This window comes from Pogona vitticeps, chromosome 11, assembly GCF_051106095.1.
Source record: "Pogona vitticeps strain Pit_001003342236 chromosome 11, PviZW2.1, whole genome shotgun sequence".
NCBI classification, from domain to species: Eukaryota; Metazoa; Chordata; class Lepidosauria; order Squamata; family Agamidae; genus Pogona; species Pogona vitticeps.
The window spans coordinates 3015210-3032758 of record NC_135793.1 but is presented as its reverse complement, the minus strand read 5'-3'; the positions used below and the strand labels follow the sequence as shown (position 1 = coordinate 3032758).

Genomic DNA, 17549 nt, shown 5'->3' with positions numbered 1-17549 from the left:
CTTTAACCGCTCCGCCATGAGGCTCAGGAAATGTTACAGGAAAAACTGTGTCTCAGCTCGACTACTCTTGCATCCCATTGCTTGCAAACCAATGCTGTAGATCAGTGGTCCCCAACCTTGGGCCTCCAGATGTTCTTGGGCTACAACTCCCAGAAGCCTTCACCACCACCTCTTCTGGCCAGGATTTCTGGGAGTTGAAGTCCAAGAACATCCGGAGGTCCAAGGTTGGGGACCACTGCATGTAGACCATGCCTGGGCCACTGTCATCATCTACCGCCTGGCTGGCTGAAGCTCCCTTTTCGGTGTAGCTTGTCTGTGGCCAGTCCTGAGATCCCGATGGAGCACAAAATGTGTAGACCGCAGCTGCACAAACCAAGACCAAAGACTCTATAAAGCCCGCACATCAAAAGTCAGAATCATTTAGGACGTTCCTTCTAGCCCAGATGACGACCGAGCGGCGCTCAGCACGTGCCTTGTTCCACGTCCCGCTGGTTGGTCCGATCCCATCATTAGCATCCTCCCTTCCATGACTCCCTACTACACAGGCAGAATCCTAATAGCTAGTTACGCCAGGCCACGCAGAGGGACATAAATCACAAGAAGTCGCTGTCCATTTCCCTCGTAGCGCGCCGCCTCATTTTGACAGGCCTGCCATCAGGTGGATCGTTTTGATCAAGGGCAGTTTGCCATCGTGATTATTTGATGGCTCTTGTACTTGAGCTGCTCAATGAGATGCCGAGCGGCCTTCAACAAGATTTTGGAACCCATCGAGATAGGAAAGTTATTTCGAAGAACAAGTAATACACTGGAGATCTGTTTTCCCAACACAGACAGAGTAGGATGTTGCTTATCACCTCAAGAAAAACACATCACTTTTTTGCTCATCATCATCATCATCATCATAGAGCAGAAAAGCTGAAAGGGGCCCTCTGGATCATCAGGTCCAGCCTTGTTAAGGAGGCACAATGAGGAATTGAACTCCCAACTTCTGGCTGAAATCTAAAACGCTTGAGCTATTCAGCCATCTTGTTACAATTCACACGCTATGTTTTCTTTGTTAATCTTTAATAAGTATTATTTTAAAACACACACACACACACACACACACACACACACACACACACACACACACACACACACACAAAATAGGAAAACAAGCCCACAAAACAATGTTTTAGAAATAACACGGGTTGTTATGCAGAACACTGACACTGTTACCAGTTGCTTCATTAATATTAATAATTGCATCTTGTCAAGTCAATTAATAAAAGTCAACTTGTGGGGCTTCTGCAGTGAATTTTAGGGCTCTTTCTTCCTGCACTATTTTTTTTTGTAAATTAGTATTTGTAATATTTTTTAACCCGCCTTTTTCCTACAAAAGGACCCAAGGCAGCTTACAACAACTGTAAGACAGTATTTAAGTTAGTAATTTATCATGGGTATACAGTACCAAAAGGATTGATGAATACAACACCAAAAAAACAGAAGCACCACTAAAATTCGATGCAGTAAGGCAGCATGATCCATTTTTTTAAAAACCCACTCAGGAGCCAGTCATTAAAGGAAAAGCTTGCCTGAACAGATAGATCTTTTTTGCCTGCTTGCAGAAGGACAGCATAGAAGGTCTCCAGTGGGAGGGAGTTCCAAAGTCTGGGAGCAGTCACAGAGAAGGCCCTCTCCTGTGTCCCCCACCAGAGACACAAGTGAAGGTGGTGGGATTGAGAAAAAGCCCCCTCCCTTGATGATCTTAACTCTAGGTGTTCTAATTTTAATTAATTACGACTTTCTGAAGGAGCTTTTGCCTAAGAGCTATAAACTCAGCACTAGGTCCCTGTATCCTGCCAGTATAAATACCAAATACAATTCCAATTGAAAAGCCAGGATTCAGGTACAGACAAGGATGAACCTGTAACTGCTCAGATTCCTCCTGAAAGCCAGACCCATAAGGACCCCCTTCCAGTTCTAAAGAGCCAGGATGACAGCTGCCGAGAGCTCACCTTAATTTTTCCTGGAGGTAGCTGAGCCTTTCTGAAACCGAGAGATGCTTCACAGATCCTATCAGGGTGCTTTGTCTCCGAACAATGCTTTCCCCCTTTCCCTTGGTTTCTCGCTCACTCTTTGTAGCCAAAAATGATTTACATGTTTGTTTACGCCGAGCTATATTCATCTGAGTCACTCGACACCCTCTCCGGCTAACAGATTACAATGAATTTTCGAGTGGTGTTTCTGGTTCTCGGAATATTTTCATCCCAAATTCTTGGCGATAGCTTCACACTGCTTTTTCATTTTTCACCTGACACTCTCTCTCCCTCTCTCTCTGTGTGTCTTGCTGATCATGAATTCTACTTGTAAATCAACAAATGAACTATGTTCAACTAGGATGATAGTTTCATTATCTTTTTAAAAAAAGCTCTGTCGACCCTTGATTCCATAGCTGCTGCGGGATCTATATGTGTGGTTGTTGTTTTCGTTAAACCATATGGGAATCTAGGTGTTGCTCAAAAAGGGAGACCATGGAAGAGTGGTCATCATCATCTCTCAGCCTTGGGGTACATCAAGAAAAGAGCACCTGGGGCAGATGCCATAATGACTGGGTTGTACGCTTTGATTCTGAAAATGGCACCTCTAATCCTCAGCTACAGAGGAATCAGGCGTGATATCCTGGCAAGCCTCTGCCAGTTCACTGGGTTAGGTGGACTGATTTTGTGACTTCCTGCATTCTGCCTTACTATGGGCCAAACCATACAGAGTGCCAGCTTTGCCATTAAAAGCAGATCTTCTTAGAAAGCTAAGGGACATTTGTTTACGTTTGAGCCTTCCAGAGTTCTGCAATTTGCAAATAAGCTAGCTTTTGGTGTTGTGACTGACCATTGGGAGGTAAGCAATCTGCTTCCTTTGCATGCTTGTGCTGCAGTCCTAGCAGCTTTGAAGAAATGAGTCTCTGGAAAGGTAAGGTTTTATCCCCTTCTAATTCTGAAGCTGAGATCTCAGAAAGTTTAATCCGAAAATGTTGGCAAGATCCAGCTCATGCTGCTTTAGGAAGGGATGTGGGAGGGAACTGTACTTCATCCTGTTACTTTTCCATCTTAGTTCCTTTTCACTATGGATAAAATCCATTCTATGTTTATACAAAGCTTTGAAACATGACTTTTTTGGACTGGAGCTAGGTGGTGGAGGGATTCTGGAAACTGTGGTTCAAAAAAGCAACATTTCCAAGCTTTGTGTGCACCTTGTTATTTTTAGCAAACTTTCCTTCAAAGGAGATGATAGTGCTTGAGGATCCCATTCAGGATTATATATTCTATTGTGATGAAAATGGATACGGCATTAATAATCACTGTGCTGACAGCTGCTGAAAAAGAATTAAGCTTTAAATGCTACATCGATCAAAGAACAGTTTCTAAACTCATGGGAAAACCACTACACCCTTTTTAAAACCAACTTCACTAGAACTAGACAAACTTAGGCAGCAGGAGCAAGGAAATGGACTTAATATATAAATTACTAGAATAAGACCAAAAAATGATCATAGTATCTGGTATACATATAAGTGGGATCATCCATTGTGTCACTTCTGTCATGCTTTACACAATTAAAATAAATAAAATTCTCATTCTTGACAAGGCAGCCTGTCTTGAGCGGTTGAGGCAAGCTGTCCAGCATTCCTTGATCCTCGCATGATTTCCCACCTGCAGTGTGAGAGTGAGACAAGGAGGTCTTTCCTCCATCAAGGTTCCTGCCATGACAGCAAAACCCTTCTGTGCCGAATGAGCCTTTTGTCCCTTCGGGAGTCAAAGCACACGCCATGAGCACAGGAGGTGTGGCTGATGGGATCAAAAGGATTGCCGGCAAATGTTCTAATTGGTCTAGTCTGGGAATGTCCCTTCAACAAGCCATCAACCCTTGTAGTTTTGGTCAAAGCATTGATCTTGCGGATGTGAAAACTGGCCAAAAAAAAAAAAAAAAAAAACCACACAAAAACCCACACTATTGGCTTTCAGTCAAGAAGGGGGGAAATTCAGTAGATCATTCTCACAGTCTGTGGTTGATATTAGTTCTCATCATACAAGGATTTCCATCCGGAATCAGCACAAATTCAACCCACCCACCCCTGGTAAGGGTGAAGATTTTGAATGATTAGCTGGTTGGATAGCTCAGTGATTTAGGCATCTGTCTGTGGAGCCCAAGTTTGGGAGTTTGAATCCTCCCTGGGCCTCCTATGAGTAGAGTGAGCCTGGGTAGCCTTGGGCAAGCTGCACAGTCCCAGGGCTCCCCAGAAAAAGGGAACGGTAAACCACTTCTATGTATTCTGTACCTGGAAAACCCTGAATCGACTTGACAGCACTGTATTATTGTTAACTGAGTTTTCAGGATCAGAAGACTCCCATGAACTAAGGATGCCTTGTCTCTTTCAAGGACAGCTTTCCTCCACCAAAGGTTGGAGGGGTAACTCAATGTGGCAACCAACTTTATAGACACACACACACACAAGCTGGAGATAAATTTGTACCTTTGGAGAGCCATCAAGAATGTGGAAATCAAAGCATCACAAATCAGATTATTCTGAATCTTGGAAAAGTTTGCACTTCGGAGCAATAGCCCCTGCAGAAGACGTTATGAAAATTCAGTGTTTCTCCTTTCCAAAGCAGACCAACACCTGGGATGTTTCATTATGGAAAATGTGTGTGCAGCAGCACAATAACCTAGATTATACAGCATGCATCTCCCTGATCACTTACTGTTCCATTCACAGGGTGACGAATGAAAATATGAAAGGAGATAGGAACAGCTAATCCATATTTGGGTCAACCTCTCCATAGGCCTGCTCCCAACATCACGGCAATTCATTGTTGGCTGAAGGATTTGGGAGAGAAGGCAAGCAGCTGCTCCACCTGTTTCCAGGAGCACTTCAGCTTAAGGGAGCTGAATAGGAATATTCACCGACTGAGCAAAAAAGAGTTAAGTGTTGGTGTCACCTCCTGGGGCCTTTTCATTCGTGGAGGAAGCCAAATTGCAGAGTTCTTGTAAATCCTCAGGATGAGATTCTGTTGAGCTTCTTTTACACTTTATAGGAGCCGATATGGGCCAAAAGATGGCTTCTTTATGTAGCTGCAGCTTAACGACAGCAGTTCCAATGGGTTGCCATCGTCGAGCGTTTTCCTTAGGGAAGTCATCAGCTAAATGACCCTGCAGATCATGGGCAAGGAAGGAAAACTACGAGGAATCAAGAGGGTAAAGGATTTGTCCAAGATCACATTGGGAATCTCAGTCATGGCTGGGGGAAATACCCAGGTATTTCAGTCTTGCTATCTTTTCAAAGGATACTGAGTGTGGTGTAGTGGAAAGAGTGATGGACTAAGAAATCAGGAGGCCTGCGTTCAAATCCCCACTCAGCCATGGAAACTCTCTAGAGGTATGGAACTCGTAAAACCAGTCCTTAAACATCTCTCCTTGAAAGTCTTGTTGGTGTCCCTATTACGTCAGAGTCAATTCCGATTTGAGGACACCTATCTATAAATCACCCGCCAACCTAGCGGTTCGAAAGCATGCAAATGCAAGTAGATCAATAGGGATCACTTCGGTGGGAAGGTAACAGCGTTCCGTGTCTAAGTCGCACTGGCCATGTGACCATGGAAAGATTGTCTTGGGACAAAACGCTGGCTCTATGGCTTGGAAACGGGGATGAGCACCGCCCCCTAGAGTCGAACACGACTGGACAAAAATTGTCAAGGGGAACCTTTACCTTTACCTTTACCTATCCATAAATCTGTACAAAGGTTAAGCCACAACATCCTCAAGGCCATGGCACCTTTCCACTCCAATGAACATCTTCATTCAAGAAGTCATGCTTAAGTTTCATTGGGCGCAGCCTTTCTTTTGATCCCGGCCACTGTGCCTAGCATGAAGATCTTCAGCTCAAAATGCCTTTGATGGCAAAAGCAGAAACGATCAGAACGAACGTAAAACAACCCTACGTTCAGACCCATGTGGTTCTGATTCCACCTAGAAGGAAAATAGACATCTCCTTACTAGATCCTCTCAGTGGGCATCAAATGACACAAGGCCACGATTTGGTAGCCCAGAGACACTGAGGATTTTGTTACCTTATAGAACGGGACTCAAGTCAACGCTTAAGTCCCAGGGATTCAGTGGGTCTACTCTAGTGGAGGCTAACAATTAAGTCGATCCCAGCAGCCCTCAGTACCATTCACAACCGTGGAGAGTCTGGATGCCCGAAAGGCATGGGGACCCTAGAAAGCAGTGGATAAATCCAGAAGAGAATTAAATCAAATGGAGGTGAATAACACTGGCAGCTAGCAAGAGGCAGCGCGTGCTTTTTAAAATGTCAGAGGACCTAGGAAACAGCTGGGCAGCTGACAGCATAGGTAAGAGAAGAATTAGGTCTGATGTGTCTCCTTCACAGCACAAAATGTTTCCTATGGAGAACAAGCCCAGCTCTCCAAATTTCAAAGGTTATTCTTAACATGCAGGCGTTTAAGTCTTTTGTTTTCCTTTGCTCACGGACGTTCGTCTAAACCACTGCAAACCATCGCCAACAAAACACGCAGTTTTTCCGCCTGCATGCCCCCCCATCCCCGAATCCGGTTCTTCAGAGAACTACAGCATGTGCGTTCACACTGGCATTTCATGCTCAGAATCAAAGCATGCGAGAACATGTGCCGAGGGCCCCATCCGCAGGCCTTTGACCAAAACTGAGGGCGCAGCTAAAGCCAACTCGCACGAAACAATTGTCAAGTAGATTTAAGACCCAGCGCTCCCCCCCCACACACACACACACTGCCGCAAGCTTCAGTAATAAAATCCAGATGAGCTGGCGCCTTTACAAGTTTGCCCGGCCGCATCAGGAGCCTGGCCTCATCAGTCCTTCTCGTGGGGGCTAGTGCTCAGTAAAAGTTTATGATTCATGTCTCTCTCCAGCTTCTGCAATTAATCCGAGGCCGTATTAATAGTGAGAGACCGAAGGACGTTTGGCTAAAAGGAGCCAACCTCCTCCCCCCTCCAGCTCTGATGTGAGAAGTGTTGAAATTTACAGTTCTCTGAGGGTAACATGGAGCGGCAGGTGACGGAATTTTCTGCAGTCTGGGGCAAGGCATCCAGGCAGACAGGACACCACCAGAACAAGTAATTAAAGACACGAAAAGACTGATTTTGAAGCACAGCTCCTTGAGGGCTACAAAGAGGAGGAGGAAAGCTTCTCCTGATGTGATGGAAACATCCTTTCAGGGCGATGGAGAGGCACCGGGAGTGTCTCAAAGGCTCAGCATGCATGATGGGGCAGAGACCTGAACTGGGAAACTGCCACATCCCACCACATTGCATACCACCAAGGTGACGTGGCCTCCACCTCTGGCCTCGGCCGGACCACTTGACAGGGGCTCACAACCTGTTTTCGCTCCCTAGTGTGGACTTGTGCCCTCCTTGTGCTTTGCAAACACACATGTGGCCTCCGTGACAAATGTGCCATTCATTTAAGGTGTACATCTAGGCGAGGAACTTGATGGGGTGGGTGTTTTTTTGTTGTTGTTGTTGTTTTGCTAAAATGAAATCACAGGTGGCGCATGAGTGCTGGGCACAAGGACTGGGACCAGGTCACATCCCAAAGGCACTGCAGTTTGCCAGTCTTAAATCCCTGGACCGAAGGGCTTTGCACACCCAAGCCTGCACGCCACATTTCTCCATGAATGATTCAGCCCTAATGAATTTGGGACCTTGCTTCTGCAGCTGTTGAGGGGCAACTGGGACGTCTGCCCTAGATTCCGAGAGTGCCCCCCCCCCAAGCAGAACAGTGGGTTTCCTTCCCAGGGACAGGCATCCAGGAGAGCAGCCTGAAAGGTCTCAATCCGCCACAAAACACGGTGTCCTTTCCCGCAGGATGGGAAGACACCCCCAAAAAATCGTTTCCAAAAAGGCCAGCCTGAACCACGGTGATGACTTGTAGCCTAGTTCAAGACCCGCCATCCCCTCGTCCTTTTTTTAAAATCTATCCTACAGAGCCAAGGGTGGTGGTCGGCGGGGCTCAATGGCTGGTTCCCTTTCCTAGGGAAGGGGTTCAGATTGCACGGATGGCGGGGCTCCCTAGCCGCGGTTCAAGGGCCGGCTCCCGGGTCAGGCTCGGGTCCCATCAAATCCAGAGGCGCCCGTGCGTATCCGAGCCCCTCCGTGGCGCAGGCAGCTCCCCGGCCCTCCTGAAAACCTGGGATCCGGCAGCGCCAGAGGGAGAAACGGGTTCACTTGTGATCTCAGAGACACGGGGGTGGTCGGGGAGATGCGGGAGCCGGGGGTGGGGGTTAGGGGAAGAGAAGTATGGCCTTTTCTCCACTGGCTTCAACCTAAGCCCTCTAAAACATAGAATTGACCCCAAACATGTAGGGCAATCGTCGAGAACCGAAAGATTTCGCGATCCAGCCAGCTCTCTTCTAGAGGTTCAACGCGTTGCACGCGCACACACACACACACACACGCACACACACGTCCCCCACCCCCACCCCCACGCCACGGAGGCTCAGCAGACTCACCTAAGCGAGCGACCCCTTCCAGCTCTACCTGATCCGGACGGCCAGCCCCATCGCCCCGCTGCCTCGCCGGGGAGCGCCGCGGTCTCCTCCGCAGGGGAAAGGAGAGGGAGAAAAGCCACCAAAAAGAAGAGGAGGAGGAGCAGGAGAATCCGATCCCCGCGGCCAACCGGGAGCTGGTGGGGCGGGGGACGGTCCGGCGGCTGCTCCGGCCATCGGGGCTCTCTCAGGCCGCCCCGAACTTGCCCCCCGGGCGACTCGGAGGCGTCACGCCGTCTCGGTTTTCCATCCTAGTTCCCAAAAGCCAAACGGATGCCAAGGTGGAGAAAGAGAAGAAAGAGAGAGAGAGAGATGGGGGGGGGGGGGCGGGAAGGCACACGCAGCCTTCCCTCCTTTTGCGCTCTGGATTGGCCTCGATCCCAACAACCTCCTTCGCCTCTTCTTCTTCTTCTTCCTCCTCCTCCTCCTCTTCCTCCGCCGCCGCTGCTGGTTTTTTGGATGGCGAGGCAACGCTGGAAACGGGCTGTGCGTATGCGCGCACCTCGCCTCTCGCCTGCAGGCGAGCGATCATCCGCCCGGCTGCTCGAGCGCAGAAGGGAGAGTCCCAGGGCTGAAACTGACCAGGGTGAAACTGACTAGGGTGAAACTGACCAGCCTTTCCCGGCTGCGGCTTGGCCTCCCTTAAGCTTGGCGTTCGCCTCCTTCCCTTTTCTCTCCCACGCCTCCAGTCTATCCGCCGCCTAGATGCGATCCGGCCCTTCGCGTCTTCTTCTTCTTTTCGGGCGGGGTGGGGTGGGGGCTGTGGAAAACGCAGCCGAGGGAACTGGGGGCCAAGGCAACGTTTCCAGACTCTGGATGGAGGAGGAGAGGGGAGGGAAGGATTCTCTCCCACCGTCTTCCAGAAGGCTTCCCTCGACATGCAACCCCAGTACATTCAGAAAGAAAAAGGACATCCAGTTCGCTGCTCTTGGTCTGCGTAAGCCACGTTCTCACGGGCGGTGTGCCTGCTCTGGGACAAGGAAGCGCCACAGGCACCTTACAGGCTCAATAACGAGACCTATACAACGGTGGGACGTGGGACGGTGGCGCTGCGGGTTAAGCCGCAGAAGCCTCTGTGCTGCAAGGTCAGAAGACCAGCCATGGTAAGATCGAATCCAGGCGACGGAGTGAGCTCCTGTTACTTGTCCCAGCTCCTGCCAACCCAGCCTTGGAAAGCATATTAAAATGTGAGTAAATAGGTACCACCTCAGTGGGAAGGTCACGGCGTTCCGTGTCTAGTCACGCTGGCCACGTGACCATGGAAATGGTCTTCGGACAAAATGCTGGCTCTATGGCTTGGAGACGGGGATGAGCACCGCGCCCTAGAGTCGGACACGACCGGACTAAATGTCAAGGGGAACCTTCACCCATACAACAATGATCTATAATAACTTTCCAACCTTTGTACTGCAGAGCTGGAAGGGACCCTCTGGATCATCAAGTCCAGCCCCTCTCAGGGAAGCACAGCGGGGTATTGAACTCGCAGCCTTTGGCTCCGCAGCCAGAGACCTACTCCCTTTTCTAGAAGACAACAAGAAAAAGTTCAAAGCAGGTTGCAATAAAAAGCATGGGGAAAACGGTGAAAACAAGCAGCACCCAGGGATGCATCTTCTCCCCTCTCACCAAACCCAGGAAAAATAAATGCAAACAGCAAATTAGAACAGTCCAACACCAGACGCACAATTCCTAAAAACCAAAGTGAATCTACCAGGAAGGAGACTGGGGAGATGTTAAGTGAATGCCCCCTGAAGCCCAAAGGGCCTTCTTATAGATTTCACATTTCTTATAAGTTGCTCCAGGGAATCTTCAGGAGCGCTGGCCTATTTGAGCTTCCGGGCCACCCTTTGAGAAGGGTGACTGCAAAGCAGGGGTGGCTGAAAAGTCAAGCTGTGAAGGATGAGAATTTGAAGAGAGATCCCTCGATGTAAGGATTAACAAGCGACATTGATAACGAGTCATCAGAGCTACAAAAGCACGTTTGCATTTGAGAAAGTGATGGAGAGTGTCCTCTGCTCTTTCAGAAGAGTCCTGAAAGCCAATTGCCAAGTGATGCTAGCTAATTGGCAAGCTCCCAGAGAGGAGAGCTGCGATAAGCTAACAACAGTAAGTATACAAGTACTAAAAGAATCAAACAAGCACCACAATAAAAATAGCACATAAAAAGCAGCACCAAAACACGGTCCAAGTCATGAGGTGCAACTACCCATTTAAAAAAACCCACTTATTCGGGGAAAGCTGGCCTGATGAGAAAAGTCTTTGCCTGCTTGCTGAAGGACAGCAAAGATGGGGCCAGCCTGGTTTCTTGTGGGAGGGAGTTCCAAAGTCTGGGAGCAGCCACAGAGAAGGCTCCCTCCTGTGTCCCCGTCCAAACACATCTGGTGGTCTTAACACCAAAGCAGGTTGTTAAAGGAAGATGCGGTCCTTGAGATAGTTTGGACCCAAGCCTTAATCCTTGGGTCCGAGCTGTTTCCTGTTTAATGATTCATTTTTGAGAATGGCCCCTATTTTAGCCAATTAGTCTCACTGGAAAGTTAATTAATTTTGTTTTGATCCTGAATATCCTGGTGCCTGGAGATAGGGGTGGTTCAGGATGGGTGGGGCTTCATTCTTGCTCCTATTTGGCAGGGACTGATCTAAATTTATAGAGGTCTTTATATTTGAGGTAAAAAGAAATTGAGCTTTTAAAAATATGAAAATGGCAGTAATGGAAACTAAAAGCTATGTCCCTCGACTTGGGGAGCTTCTCTAGGAAATCTGAGTTTGATTTTTCATGATTTCTGTCTTGGAAAACATGGGCTGAAATCTAGAAGTAAGTCACACTTTTGTTGTTGTTGTTTTAAGTCATGTCTGACTTTTCGTGACCGCATAGACCAGAGCACACCAGCCCTCCCGTCTTCCACTGCCTCCCGGAGTTAGGTCAAATTCATGTTGGTCGCTTCAATGACACTGTCCAGCCATCTCGTCCTCTGTTGTCCCCTTCTCCTCTCGCCTTCACACTTTCCTAACATCAGGGTCTTTTCCATGGAGTCTTCTCTTCTCATGAGGTGGCCAAAGTATTGGAGCCTCAGCTTCAGGATCTGTCCTTCCAGTGAGCACTCAGGATTGATTTCCTTCAGAATGGATAGGTTTGATCTCCTTGCAGTCCAGGGGACTCTCAAGCGTCTCCTCCAGCACCACAATTCAAAAGCACCAATTCTTTGGTGGTCAGTCTTCTTTATGGTCCAGCTCTCACTTCCATACATCACTACTGGAAAAACCAAGTCACGCTAGAGTAGGCCCATTGAATCAGTGGGGATCTGGCGAGTCAACTCCTCCATAGGTTTTGTTGACCCAGAGTGTCTTATTGCAATGTTCTAGTAGAGTTCAGCCACTATCTGGATGTTACCTCTGCAGCTATAAAGAGTTGTTTATTGTCTGATTCTGCCCGCTGCTTCTAAATGAGCTTTCCATGGTCCTGATCTCCGACAAAGTGGCTTGGATTGCACAAGAGTTAAGCTGTGGCACCTTTAGACTGGAGCCTAGTTATTTATTTATTTAACTTATATGCCGCCCACTCTACCCAATGTGCGATAAAATTTCAGATGCGTCTCATTCATGGTCGAGGCAGACTGTTTCAACATAGCAAAACAGCCTATTGAATGGCACATATCACAGCATAAAATCACACAAGCAGTGCAAGACATGAAGCACCTCTTTGTGTGTGTGTGTGTGTGTTGTCATATTTGCACAGAATATCATGGGTGTGTTTTCCTCTTATGACATTAGGCACAGAGAGAGATAGAGAGAGAGAGAGAGAGAGAGAGAGAGAGAGAATGAAAGGACAGGTTTATGAGTCACAAAGACTCAAACAACCCATTCAGGGCTTCTCTTTTTTTTTTAATGGTCCACGAAACAAGCCATGATCATATGTCTAAGTTTCTCCATGTCCAGAAAACAGCACCTGTGCAGAATTTTAAAATATTGTTCCATTTCTCTTTGAGACTGACAGAAACAAAATCTAATAGTAAGGAGTCTCCATACCTCATTCTCATTTAGTACTCCAAGTCACAATTCATATTCCTAGCTTTGATTAAGATACCCAGAAGCAAAAGTGGACACACACACACACACCCCGCCATGATTTGATTTATAAGGGAACAGAGCAAGGTGCATAACTTACTGATTCGAAACTGGCCTTGCACTTTGAAATGCCCCAGGTGTAACGCCTGCCAACTCCAGTTAAAGCGAGGTCCTGACAGGTGAGGGATGAGATCCCTTCTTGAGACCCTGGAGAGCAGCTGCCAATCTGAACAGGGCATGCAAGGAAAGAGGTACCCAATCCCCCTCCCTCTCCGACAGCCCATCTCGAAAATGAGACTCCATAGCTCAGAGCCTCATTTCATCTCGAGCGGGAGACTTTAGCCACCCGACTGATTATGGAAACCGTTCTGAGGTCAGATCTGCAAACTGCGATAAGACCATCCAGTTCATCTCTGGAATTCCCAGGCTGAGGTCCCCTCTTTTTTTCCCCTGCTCTGGGATTAGTTAGCAGAGCCCAATGACAGCTGCCTCTGAGGAGACCTGCCCCTTCCTCATTGCCAATGGTGGCACTGGAATATTCGAGCAGAGCAGGGGAGAGAGACATAGCCAGGGTGGAGGTGGACACTCACAGTGGGAGCCCAAGCTTTGATCCGTCCTAATCTAGACACTTTCTTCCGATGACGGGAAAGAGATTGAAGACGAATTGACCTTCTCCATTTCCATTTCTCAGAGTGACATTTTCTTTTCTCCCCCTTTCTTTTTTACTGTTTGTGTGCATCTTGTTCTTAGCTTTAATGTTGCCTTTTAACGATGTACGGTGCCTCTTTGTACTCAGGGTTAATAGCACAAAATATTGTCTTTTATGGCCGTTGGCCGCTTTTGAATACATGGTTTTCAACTTTAAATATTGTATTTCAGTGCTGCACACTGCCTTGGATCATTTTCAAAGAAAAAGGCAGGATGAAAATATTTTAAATAAATAAATAATTTTTTTTTTTTAAAAAAAAGCCTTCTGTGCCACGAATAATTTCCATCTCCCTTTTAACTTGCCAACTCATTAATTAACCCGCAGGCAGGAATTGGGAAAAAAACAACCCAAGAATCTTACTTCTTTCTCTTAAGAAACAGTCTTTTATTCTTCTCCACCCTCATTTTGTTCTCTCCCCCTGTTTTCTTCCGTTTCCTATCACATTTGAATCCTGCAACAGTTCTAATTTTTCAATTGTTGTGCACTGCCACGTCGCCTCTGACTTAGGGTGACCTACGAATGAGCCATCTCCAAAATGCCCTGTCCTCAACGAGCCAGCTCAGGTCTTGCAAACTCAAGCCTGTGGCTTCGTTTAGCGAGTCAGTCCATTTTGTAGCGTTATTGTCTTTCCTGGGGAAATCATGTCTTTTAATGGTGTGCCCAAAGCAGGACAGCCTCAGTTTTTGCCTCCCGAGAGAGTTCTGGCTTGATTTGATCCAGGAGCGAATCCTCCGTCTTTCTGCCAGGGTATTTGCAAAGCTGTCTCTTCGAGCACCACATTTCCAACAAATCATTTTTTTTCCCTGTCATCTTTCTTAACTCCCATTAAGAAAGCATTTTCATTTTATTTTTGAAAGGGAGGAACAGAAACACACCCAACCTATCCTCTCTTTCCAAGCTGTCATTTTGCTTAATATCCTTCCTCTTTGGCCCCACGTCGGCTGGTTTTGCAACATGGGGGTGTTGCTGATCATTTATTTATTTATTTCCCTTCCACAGGTCAAGGGCACTGCTTTTGTGTGTTTCCCTTTCAGTTTCTATTCACACTTCTTCTGAACTTCCGAGGGACCAAAAATACAACAGCTTGAATTCTTAATTCTTTTCTTCTATTTTATTGGTACAGCACCCAGGCAAAGAGGTCAAACCTTAGAAGTGGAGAGAGAAGTCCATTACGTCGAGAACACAAGCCATAGGAAATGGCATTTCTCCCACTGGAGGGAAAAGCCATCCTTCATTATGGCGAGGAAGTGATTTCATGTATTTTAATGAGATCGGAAGAGTGGATGGGAAAAGAAAAAAATGCTTGATTGTCATACGACTGTCACTTTGGAATAAATAATCTGAAGTTTGTGAACCAGTCAACTTTCATACTTAAAAGTTAGAGTGACCCTAATAGGGCTTTCAAGGCAAATGAGATATTTAAGGAGTGGCATTTATTTATTTATTTATTTATTTATTTATTTATTTATTTATTTATTTATTTATTTATTTATTTATTTATTTATTTATTCATTCATTCATTCATTCATTCATTCATTTATTCATTTATTCATTTATTCATTCATTCATTCGTACGTACGTACATACATACATACATACATACATACATACATACATACATACATACATACATACATACATACATACATACATACCCCGCCTTTCTCCTTAAAAAGGACCCAAGGTGGCTTGCATCATTAAAAGGGCATGTAAGAGTTAAAAACAGTAAATATACACACATTTTAAAAAGAATCAACCAAATAGCACACTAAATATGGTAAATGAAACCAACACCCAGATTCAAAATGATACGGCACAGCATTCCATTTAAATCTGGTAGCCCAGATAGGCGGGGTATAAATCAAATAAATAAATAAATAAAAATCCCACTCACTCAGCCAGACCCTAAAGGGAAAGGTTGCCTGAAGAGAAAGGTCTTTGCCTGCTTTTGGAAGGACAGCAAAGACGGGGCCAGGCTGGCCTCCAGTGGGAGGGAGTTCCAGAGTCTAAAGGAGGAGCCACAGAGGAGAAGGCCCTCTCCCAGGTCCCTAACAAGCGCACCTGTGGAGGTGGTGGGACTGCGAGATTCTTCATCCCCTTAAGGTTTACTGGCTTGCTCTGTATAATGGTACTATGTTTGGCTGTTTGTTCTGCTATTGATTTATGCAGATATTTGTAACTTTAGACCCCTATGCTTTCTACTTTCCTGTTTCTAAGTTTTCATATGTGCTAACTGCAGTTCTAATATTTGCGTTGAGTGATTTAAGCTGTGTGGTTTTTTTTTTTCTTTTCTTTCTCAATACGGCTTATTAGCTGCCCTGGGCTTTCACGAGGAAAGGTGGGATATAAATCAAATGAGTGCATTATTACTGCTGTTCTTATGATATTCTGGACAGCTTGAAATGTCAAGTTACTAGAACCCAAACAGTCCTTTTCCTATTTCCCTTATTCACCCAGTGTGGGGGAAAAGAAAAAAGGCCCTCGACCCCACCCTATGAAGTCATATAGATGAACACTGAAATTCTGCTTAAACCCTTCTGTTCGTAAATGCCTTTCCTAATGAGACCTTGGAGATTTAATTGCGTCTGAGTTATTTTCGCAGGATTCAGTCCCCAGATTTTACTGTGTCCAAAGGTTCTGCCCCTAGAGGCTCTTTCCGGGTAAAGCAATCACAGCAAAAAATAGTTCTGCTTTTCCTTTCACCGCAGCTTAGCATACTTTTCTTTTTCCAAAATATGGCATTTTACCAAGTCCCTCTTAGCGGTCAAAGTGAAAAAGACAAATTGTCAATCTATTGTATCTCCTTCCTTCCTTCCTTCCTTCCTTCCTTCCTTCCTTCCTTCCTTCCTTCCTTCCTTCCTTCCTTCCTTCCTTCCTTCCGCCCACCTACCTACCTACCTACCTACCTACCTACCTACCTACCTACCTACCTACCTACCTACCTACCTACCTACCTACAGTGGTGCCTCGCTTAACAATTACCTCGTTAAACAACGAAACTGCTTGACGATGAAGTTTTTGCGATCGCTATTGCAACCGCAAAATGATGTTCCTATGGGGAAAAATCACTTAATGATGATTGGTTCCCTGCTTCGGGAACCGATTTTTTGTTAGATGACGATTTTAAAACAGCTGATTGGCAGCTCTAAAATGGCCGCCCACTGTGCAAAATGGCTCCCCACTGTGCTTTACGATGGATTCCTCACTTTACAGGCACTGGAAAATGGAGGATCTTCGCAAAATGAGCAGGTGTTTTGCCCATTGGAATGCATTGAACCGGTTTTCAATGCTTTTCAATAGGTTTTTTAATTTCACTTGACAAGGATTTCGCTTAACAGCGATTTGAACGGAACAAATTATCCTCATCAAGTGAAGCACCACTGTATCTATCCATCCATCCAGTTTTGGCTCCGCAGATGTTCCTGGACTGCAACTCCCAGAAATCCTGGCCAGCACAGCTAGTGGTGAAGGCTTCTGTGAGCTGTAGTCAAAGAACATCTAAGGACCCAAGGCTGGGAACCACTGATTTAAAGGAAAATTCCCCATCAAGGTCTCGACTTAATGCAGGAGTAGTTCATTAATGACAGCCGGATCCTGCCAGCATTTTTTCCTCATTTCCATCACTCTATCATTATTTACAGCCTAGCCTTTAATTTAATAGCACCAACAGAGTTCTATTATATTACATTAGCTGTAATAGCTTAATTGCTGCTCATTCGTAATTAGGGTCGTTATGGATAGGGAATATGAATGTAGAAGAATAGTTTGGAGGGTAATCATTAGCATACTTGCAAATTGGGACAGGCCGTGTTAAATAACACAGAAATAAAGCAATGTTAGAGTCTTTTGGCACCATGATGCAATATTAACAATCAGGGTGTGTGTGTTTTTCCCCCTTCAAGAGCCTTTCTCTGTAGGAAGCACTGTCCCGTTCTTATTTATTAACGGTTTCTGCTAATGAATCTCCCCATTCTCAAATCTGCTTCCAAATGGCACTGATCAAGATGGCTGACAGATGAGAGACACAGCCTCTCTTCTCCAACTCAGCAAATCTATGGGCAGAATATTTAAAAAGAGTGTGAAATATCTGAATGAATGGGATTCGAAATCTAATTGGTTATTTGCATAATGTGCAGAGATAAAGACAAATGGAAGGCTAAAATATGCAGGCGGAGTAGTTGCATAATCCTCTCTATTTTCCAGGCAGC

At 46.0% G+C, this 17549-nt stretch overlaps 1 protein-coding gene across 1 annotated transcript in view; it reads right to left on the bottom strand.

Annotated features, from left to right (window-relative positions):
- The window catches only part of TRPC5 (transient receptor potential cation channel subfamily C member 5), a 108469-nt gene extending 92253 nt beyond the window's left edge, over positions 1–16216 (bottom strand). Inside the window, exon 1 of the mRNA XM_020784301.3 lies at positions 8538–16216. The gene's annotated coding sequence lies outside the window, so the exon portion shown is untranslated. The remainder of the gene's footprint in view (positions 1–8537) is intronic.
- Between the last annotated feature and the right edge of the window lie 1333 nt (positions 16217–17549).